Raw genomic sequence first — 9,240 nt, 5'->3', positions numbered from 1 at the left:
AGATTGAGTACTTTGTTGACAGAATCCATGGTTCTGGGTCAGAGGTGAGGCAGAACATTATGACGGAAGGGTGTAGAGGAGGAAGGCAGCTCAGGACATGGCAACCAGGAAGCAGAGAGAGCGCCACTTGCCAGGGACAAAAGATTAACTCCAAAGTTATGCCCCCAGTGACTTACTTTCTCCAGTTACACCGTACCTGCCTACAGTTACCACCCAGTTAATCAATATCAGTGGATTAATCTCACACATTCCCTTTTGTGGGACTCCTCATATCTACACCATAACACCTTATTCTGGGAATAAGGGCCAGTAGAGATGGAGACACCCACAAATGTCTGATGAACCAGGATGGAGTCCCCAGTTAGGTGTGTGTGTGTGTGTGTGTGTGTGTGTGTGTGAGAGACCTTGACATTCAACCTTTCCCAAATCTCTAGCTTTTGCATCTGTAAAATGCGACCTCATCATGGCACCTAACACATAAGGTGTTGAGAAGGCCGTATCAGATAATGCATCACCTAGAAAGTATTCAATACATGATATGTATCCTGTAACTCATTCACACTTTCTTTCTGAGCTGATGTATTTTGGGTCCATACTGTACATTTTGCAAGTTTCCTTGGCAATTTACAGAAGCACACGTGCTGTTACTTCACTTCCTGCTGAAATGGGAGAATAATCACTACTTTAACCAGTTAGAGATGGTGCAGAGGAACTCTTATGAAATCCTGTCAGAAATCATCTTTTTTAAAAAATATTTTTTTAGATGTTGATAGACTTTTATTTTTATTCATTTATTTATGTGTAGTGCTGAGAATTGAACCCAGTGCCTCACACATACTAGGCAAGTGCTCTACCACTGAGCCACGACCCTAGTCTCAGAAATCATCTTTTAGTTTAGGTTCAAACAAAGATATTTGCAATCAAGACCCATAAGTCAGATCCCTCATTTTCAAGGGATGCTTCTCTTGTTATCCACAGGCTGCTTTGTCACCTAAAGAAGGACAAAGACCTGCCCATTATGTCTTTCTTTTTTTTTTTTTTTTTTTTTAATTCCATAATTTCCTTGTCATGGTATTAGGCTGAGGGTGAGACCTTAAGTTCAAAACCTGACCACAGTATTTCCTGTGGTTTCCATTGTGTTTCATTAACTCTGTGCTAGAAAAGTACAAAGGGAAACACTGCTGTGTCATTACCCAGGAGCAAAGCAAGTTCATGGTAACACAAAAGCAATCAGCACCAGACCCACATTCACCAAGATTCTGTATGAGAACCTATTCTTTCACCAAGATGATCATGGTAGTTACTTTTGATAATTATTCATATTTCAAAACTCTATATGGAAAACCAAGTGAATCAACTTCAATGATAGAAGATAAAAATTCTCACTGGTTTGGTTTGAATGTTCTAGAAATATATAATCATAGTACAACAAGGGCTTTGAGCAGTCTTTAGGAGATTGTCTGGGGTGGAGACTAATGGTCCCAACTGCTACCCGTGGCTTTGAGATGCAGGGTAAGTTGCATAACCCATCTGAGTGCTGCTCTTCTTCATAACTATTTTGCAGAGTTGTGTGAAGATTAAATGAGGTCACCATGCATGCAATTAATGCAGTTCCATTAACAGCTATTGATTAATACATAACACTGTTACATAACATTGCTCAATATTAGGTGTGCTCGTCATTGTCATCTTTTTGCAACTATTCAAGGATGCTTTGTTGGGCTCTTAGTTCTCTATTTTGTCAGTGAGTCTTCCTGCTATGTAACAGAACTCTCTAATCTTTCTCAAACCAGGGGAAGCCCATTTCATCCTGTCCAGTTCTTGCTCTGTCCCGAATCTGTTAGATAATATGGTTCCAGTTCCCCTTCATTTTAGGGTTTCTGTTCCCTTTTCTTTGAAATTACCTGGTGGTAATTTCTTTGAAATTAGAAGGCGTGTCAGAGATCTGAATGATCTTGCAACTCTGCCACTCTGGATCCTAACATCCCTTTAGTAATGAAGATACTGCCAGGTCAGTCCTTCTTCAGACACCACTCTTCTGGCTCTACAGCACCATGAGTAGAACTCTTTACAGAGCAGGTGCAGAGAGTATGGTGACTGAAAGAAGTTTTGTATTTTATTCCACAAGTCTTGGTCCCTCTCTCTTACATCATTCTGTGTCCGTGGGAAGAACAGAAATTGGAATATTGCTCTTGTCCTTGTCAATTCATTCAAATAACAGATCAATATAAGGATTGACATACAGCTAGGCTTTGCCTTAAACCCAGCTTAATTTGAGCAACTGTCTACAAAATGAAGAACACATTATTCAGCACTATGCTTGGCTTTGACATGCACTCAGTCTTAATCCTCAAGCCTGAGGTAGGCACTCTTCTTATCCCCATTCTACAGCTAAGTGTTCTTCAGGTTTAGAGAAATTGAGTTACCTGCCAGTGGCCAAGCAATGCCAAGCACAGAGCTGGATTTTAACTCCAGCAGCTCAATCCAGGGGTCTTTGTTCTTGACCACATATGGAGCACTTCCAGACAGATTTCTCACAAGGTTTTTAATTACTAATCTGAGAAGATGCTTAGTGACAAGAAAGTAGACTAGATAAATTTTTGAAGATTGCTTTTCCTCTATGATTCTGCCAAAACAATGCTCCATAATTAATATCACCACATTGTTCCATAATAAAGAACTATAAACTGAGTACTTTAAACAATAGAAATTTATTTTCTCACATTTCTGAAGGCTAAAATCAGAAATCAAGATGGCCGCAGGGTTGGTTTTACTCCACCTGTGAGGGAAGGATCTATTCAGTGCCTTTCTCTTTGGCTTGTACATACCATCTTGCAGTTGTGTCTCTTATTTTTATCTTCCCACTAGGCATGTCTGTCTCTGTGTTCAAATTGTTCCCTCCTCAAGAGGATACTAATCATACTGGATTAAAGTCCACTTTAATGACTTCATTTGAGCTTGATTAACTCAGTAAAGACCCCATCTTCAAATGAGGTCACATTCTGAGGTAGTAGGGGGTTAGAACACCAATGTATCTATTTTTGGGGGAGATGCATTTCAATTCATATAGCTCCCCTCTGTCATTTCAGGGTAATAATCTGTATGATGACTCCATTTCCTCACGGCAGGGATGTGATTTATTAACAAAGAACTGTCAAAAAAGTTTAGATTTTAGAATTGAATAGGGCAACTTTGTTAATAACTCATTTGCTGCTTTTAGTTAATAGTCAAGTAAGCAGATCTCTGCATACTAAGCTACAAAAAAAAAAAAAAAAGAAAGAGAAAAAGAAAAAACAGAAAGAATAGGTTTAATAAAGAAAAAACACAAAAGGAAAGTTTCAGTCAGTGTGTAACTTTTAGAAGCCCTGACTATCAATGTCATGGAACGGACTCTCAGTGAATCAAGCAGCATTTTGGAATTAGATATTCCCAAAGGGGAATGTAGCATTCTCTAAATGATTTCCTAAAAGAATTAATTAACTCTGTGTAGAGGAACAACTTACCTTCAGAATCATTTACTAATGGAGGGATGATTCTATTTACAACTGCTATTGTTGATAAATGGCATTATACTCTTAAGAACTATTTACAATCAACACAATTATCTCCTTTCTTATTTTATCCAAAGTAAAGATAATTGCTGCCCTAAATTAGAGAGGAAGCCAGAGTGTAGGAAATACTAACATCAAGATGAAGTTAATGAAACAGTGGCAGCATTGTTATTTAATCACTCTATATGTTGGTTTGTTAAGTCAGGCACGGAAGAAGTAAACCAATGGAATCATAGCCAACCATTGCTTAGGGTGGGCTGGATTTGAGAAGGATGACTATAAGGATGATTTTTTAGGGTTTCTAGACTTCTCTGCTCATTAAAATTTGAACATGTAGTACAAAGTGAAGAAAAGTGTGTAGAATCTAGCTCTGCTACTATTTGTATAAACAAGTGTACAAAGGGGGTGTCTATACATCGATATCAACATATCTCAGAAAAAAGACAGGAGAAGCTCCTAGCTAGGGACTAGGGGTGGGGGAGACTAAGCTTTCCCTATACAACTTTTGCATATTTTTATTAATTTATTTATACCGTGTCCTTTTATAGCACTTATATTAACAAGTCATCCAAGGTATCCACAAGGTTTGGTTCCAGGACCCTTCACAGATAGCACAATCTGCAGATGCTCAAGTCTTACATAAAATGGTACAGTATTTGCATATAATCTACACACATCACCCTCTATATTTTTTATTTTCTGTGGTCCTAAGGATTGAACCCAGGGCCATGTGCATGCTACACAAGAATTCTGCCATTGAACTATACCCCGTATGCTTTAAATCATTTCTTGATTATTTATGATATCTATCATAATGTAAAAGCTACCAAAATAGCTATAATACTGCTTTATTTAGGGAATGACAGGAAAAAAGTTCATACAGATGTAATTAAAAATTTTTTTTTTCAATCTGTGGTTGGCTGAATCCCTGGTTGTAGAGCCCACAGCTATAGAGGGCCAAATGTAAGCACATGTTTCTGATAACTGCACACATTCAGCTGGACTAGCCAGATGCACAGGTTGCATGTTGCTCTGAGAATCCTTCCAACCTCCTTTTCCCTGTATAAACTGTGGGGCCGCCTCTGGGCAAGGTCTGAAATTTAGTTTACATTTTTTTCTAGGCCCTCCCCTTTCAGCACCTGCCTCCTTTCTCCCTGTCAGAGGGTAAGGCAGGTTTTCAGGGCTTAAAGAAATAAAATTCAGGCCGGTGGGAACTGGGCTGAGAGGCATTTGGCTTGTTGCTTCCTCAGGCTTTAGAGACTAGAAATTTTTACCATGTATTGATATTTGCCTCGCTGAGGAAACCCCTCCTTCACCACAGAATGTGAGTGGTTAAGAATCTGCAAACCCCAACAAAGCCAGCAAGCTCAACCCCATCTTTTTGGAATCCATCTCCAGCATCCCTGCCCTGAATCCCATCCTTCCAGTGCTTGCCCACCAGCAGCTGCCCTCAAACTCCTATTAGTGCAAAAAATCATCCTTCTGCAGTGTTGGACTTGAACTCTATGAACCTTTTACCCATGACCTCATGCTTCTATCTGTGCCCTTCAAGGGGTCTACTGTCTCCCTTCAACCTCTTCTTCCAAGTCAATAACCTCAACTTCTTCATCTCTTCTTTACCTAACCTGGGCTTCAGGTAACTTTGATCTCCTGCAATGTCTGTGGCTAGATAATGTTGAAGGCAAATTTTACCAGTGCTCTGAACTGTCAGGAGTAGACATCACTAACTTTCCTCTATAAGTTGTCAACTTAAAATTTAAACTAAGATCAAAACATCGCTTCTTTTTTCTCCTTGTGGGGTGATTGCACTATTGCATTCCTCTGCTGACTCATGTTGAGCTAAGTATTGCATAAAACACCTGTCATGTCCACAGTGTGGCTCAGAATCCCATGCCTGCGTTTCTGGGAGAAGAACATGGCACCTTTCTCTTTAGCATCTCATCTTGTTAGTCCATGGTTAGAACTCACTGAGACATTTAAGACCCAGCTTCTGTCTTCTCATGGGTTCCCCTGGTGTGTCAACACACCTACTTCCCTCTCTCCCTCTAGATCAGACAAAAATTCCCCATTTAGTGACAAAACTCAGATCAGAGTCCTTTCCACTTTGGAGGTAAAAGAGGGGGCAGTTGGGAGAGAGGAGGACTCAAAAGAGACTTAAATGCTTGAAGGATTTTCTCACCAGTAAACTTTAATTTCTTTCATTCAGAATGAGCAGTACAATTTGTGAAGAAATAGGGATATCTGTTTGTATTTCTGCTAGTGGAAAAAAAAATGTGTATTTCTCAGAAGGATGTTTGCAACAGGGAATGGAGAGTGAACAGGAAATGAGAAGAGCCTGTGTTCCTTGTCAATCCCTCCTCTTAAGGGACAGGGTGGGCATGGCAGAGATGTCTGGGGGTCACTGACTGGGAGTTCATCTTCAGCTTTGGCCCTCAGAATTTTCCAGTTTCTAATTTAGGGAGACTCCATGGCCAGAGAGAACTTTAAGGAAGAATTTTGGGTCGTAAGAATTCATTGTCTACCTTCCATCCCTTTTGCCTTTCAACCAGCATTTGACCACAGAGGGATTTAGAATCTTAGATGACTGAAGATGAAAACAACCTTAAATATCTGTTCATTTGTAAAACAGAACAGTAAGAATCACTGCCGTGTGAGTGAGGGCTGTGCAGGTCGGCTCTCTGGGTGGAATCAGGCTCACCTTGGAGGTTTAGTGAACGTAGGTGACTTATCACAACAGCAGCAGAAGTGGCAGCTGCTCCCCCATAGATTTTACTCAAAAATAATAGAAACCATTCTAGTAACTTGAGCTAATTGACAAGGTAATTAGGAGGTGGTGACCTTCCATTCTTCAGTGGTATTAGAGCAGAAGTTTGTCATGTTGGAAACGTTCTTGGTGAAATGTCTCTGTGAGACAGATGCTGGACTATATGATATTTTCTAGCCAAATTAGAAGGCCCAGAGACTTACTAATATTTTCTTAGATTGTGGCATGGTAGTGCTGGGAGGCCCTGACCTCATTCTGGCTGGGATCCTCCATTTCTCTCGTTAGAGTTCCCAGGGCTAGCCCCAACCACGGACGGCAATAAGGATAGTCGGTTCCACTTTCACTGGGAAAAACAAAACAAAACAAAACAAACAAACAAAAAAACAGCAATAGGGAAATATGATATTCGTGGGACTCTAATCTTTCTTTTGTCCTTTTTCCTTTGATCTCAAAAGCTGAAAGATTCAAAGTGTTGGTCTCTAGTCAGGACAGTTGGTCTCAGATCTTTATTGAGATTAGCTAAAGTGACCACAAGTAAATCCCTAAAATGAGTAGCAAAAACAAATAAACAAACCTGCAACAAGGAAAAAGAGGGGAAAAATAAAAAAGAAAGATAAAAGATTGAAAATTCATAAATCTAGGTAGAACGATTCAAGGACCCAGGGAATTATGTATAAGGACTTTTATTATTTTATTTGTAAGTAAGAAAAATCCAAAAAATAGAAAACAGGAAAAGAAAAAGATTTATATATATTGCTCAAAATTACATATTACTTGTATGCATAATTATTATTGGCTAGGCAAGTCTAATGTTAGATCGATTTAATAAAGATTTTGTTTTTATAAAACCAGAGTCAAAGTTTAGAAAAATAGTCTGTAAGACTCAGATTCTTTATAATATAGCACAGTGTTCTGAACAGGGACTCTGGCATGAGTCTGACAGGTTTTGAGCCCTGGCCCAAACATGCTAGCGAAAAACCTTGGGAAAATTGCCCACCTCTCTATGACTTCACTTCTCCATCTCTTAAAAGCACAGCTAACTGAGATGTGGTTAGGGTTAGATAAAATCATTCATGTAGCATTCAGCAAATGTATTAAGAATCTGCCATACAATGAACATTTAGCATGTTTTTCATTCTTCCTTTTAAACCCATGGGAAGGCAGGGGCTTGGATGCCCTAGTTCATAACCCAGGTATCACCACTCATTGGGTGGTATTGTGCTTAAGTTAAAGTCACCATCTGGGATAGAAAGATGCACATTGAGGACCCAGATGAAATCTTTTACCTATGTTACCTGGATTATTTTTGTCCAGAACCTGTGCTGTGAACTCCTTCTGTCTCCAGTTTCTCAAAAGGAAATGTAGCTGGAAACCATGGCACACACCTGTAATCTCAGCAACTCAGGAGGCCGAGACGGGAAGATCCCAAGTTTAAGGCCAAGCTTGGCCAATGTAGAGAGATCCTGCCTGAAAATCATAAATTAGAAAGGGGCGGGGATATAGCTCAATGGGAAAGTGCCTCTGGGTTCAATAGTACCAAAGGAAAGAGGGAGAAGGTGAAGAAGGAGGAGGAGGAAGAGGGCGGAGGAGAAGGAGGAGAGGGGGAAGAGAAAAAGAAGAGGAGGTAGGGGAAGGGGAAGAAGGAGGAGGGTGAAGAAGGGGAGGGGAAAGGGAGAGGGAGAAGGAGAAAAAAGGAAATTGAGCTGCGTAGGGCAGTGGCTGGTTGTATAAAGTGATGCTGTATCACCCTTGTCTGATCTATTTCAGGCTGGAGTGCTACTTTCAGGGACAAGGCAAGAGCTGCGATCTGGTTATGTCTTGGGTAGATGCTGTATGCAAAGAGGTTGGAAACTCCATCAAATCACATCGTGTTAAAGCTCTTGCTGTTATAGGGCCTCATCCACGTGGATGGGAATTACTCGTATTCCTTTTACAAATGTCAGTCAGGGGCCGGGGTTGTGGCTCAGTGGTAGAGCACTTGCTTCACATGTATGAGGGGCTAGTTTCAGTCCTTAGCACCACATAAAAATAAATAAATCAAATAAAGGTATTGTTCCCATCTACAACTAAAAATATGAAAAAGTCAGTCAGAATTGAGGAAGTATGCTAGTATTATATCAACAGAATTATTTTTTGACATATAAAAATTCATGAAACTGTTTTCCAGTTCTGTCCTTATAAACTACAACTTGGATTAATTTGCAGCAATTTCTAAATATCAGAACCTTTTTCATTTTAAGAATGTTTAGCTATTTCCCCCACACTTATGAGATAGTGATGTCTTATGTTTTTCTCCCCCCCCACCTACATTCTTGAGAACTATTGAGATTAACAGCAGAAAGAAAAGCCAGAATTGAAAAATTTTCTTAAAGCATCTTGGAAGTTTTCATCATTAAATATTGGGCTGAGTTGTCCTCAGACATTATGGAGTTACTGGAGAGGTTTGAAATGGAAGAGATCCTCTTCACCCTGGAGATTTAGACACGTCCTGCCTGCAGGCAGAGAAATGGACTAAATTATTCTTGATGCTCTCTTTGTTCTGTGACCACTGGGCTCAGGATGGCTTTTCATGGTGGAAGGCTCTGTCATAGTGTTTGTGAACCAACAGGTTAAAGGAAATCACTATGGCAACCCTGAGAAGTCTCTAAGGGGAGGCAGATCACAGAGCCAGAGCTAGGGAGGAAAAACTCAAAGGCTTAAGGAAATTACAGGATTTTAATTGACTGACATATTGATAGCACAACTAATGCAGTTGGTAAGCTTGACCTTAATGATAGATTGCCCCTTAGTCAGAAATAGGCTGATTTCTGCATTCATTCAACAAATCTTTGTTGAACACTGGTCTGCATGTGAGCAATGGGGCAGGTCAGAGAATAAAAGATAAGCAAACCATCATGGTTCCTGATTTCATAGCTTACAATCTGA

The sequence above is a fragment of the Sciurus vulgaris genome (genome assembly GCF_902686455.1).
Source record: "Sciurus vulgaris genome assembly, chromosome: 3".
Classification (NCBI taxonomy): Eukaryota; Metazoa; Chordata; class Mammalia; order Rodentia; family Sciuridae; genus Sciurus; species Sciurus vulgaris.
This window is presented reverse-complemented; position numbering follows the sequence as displayed.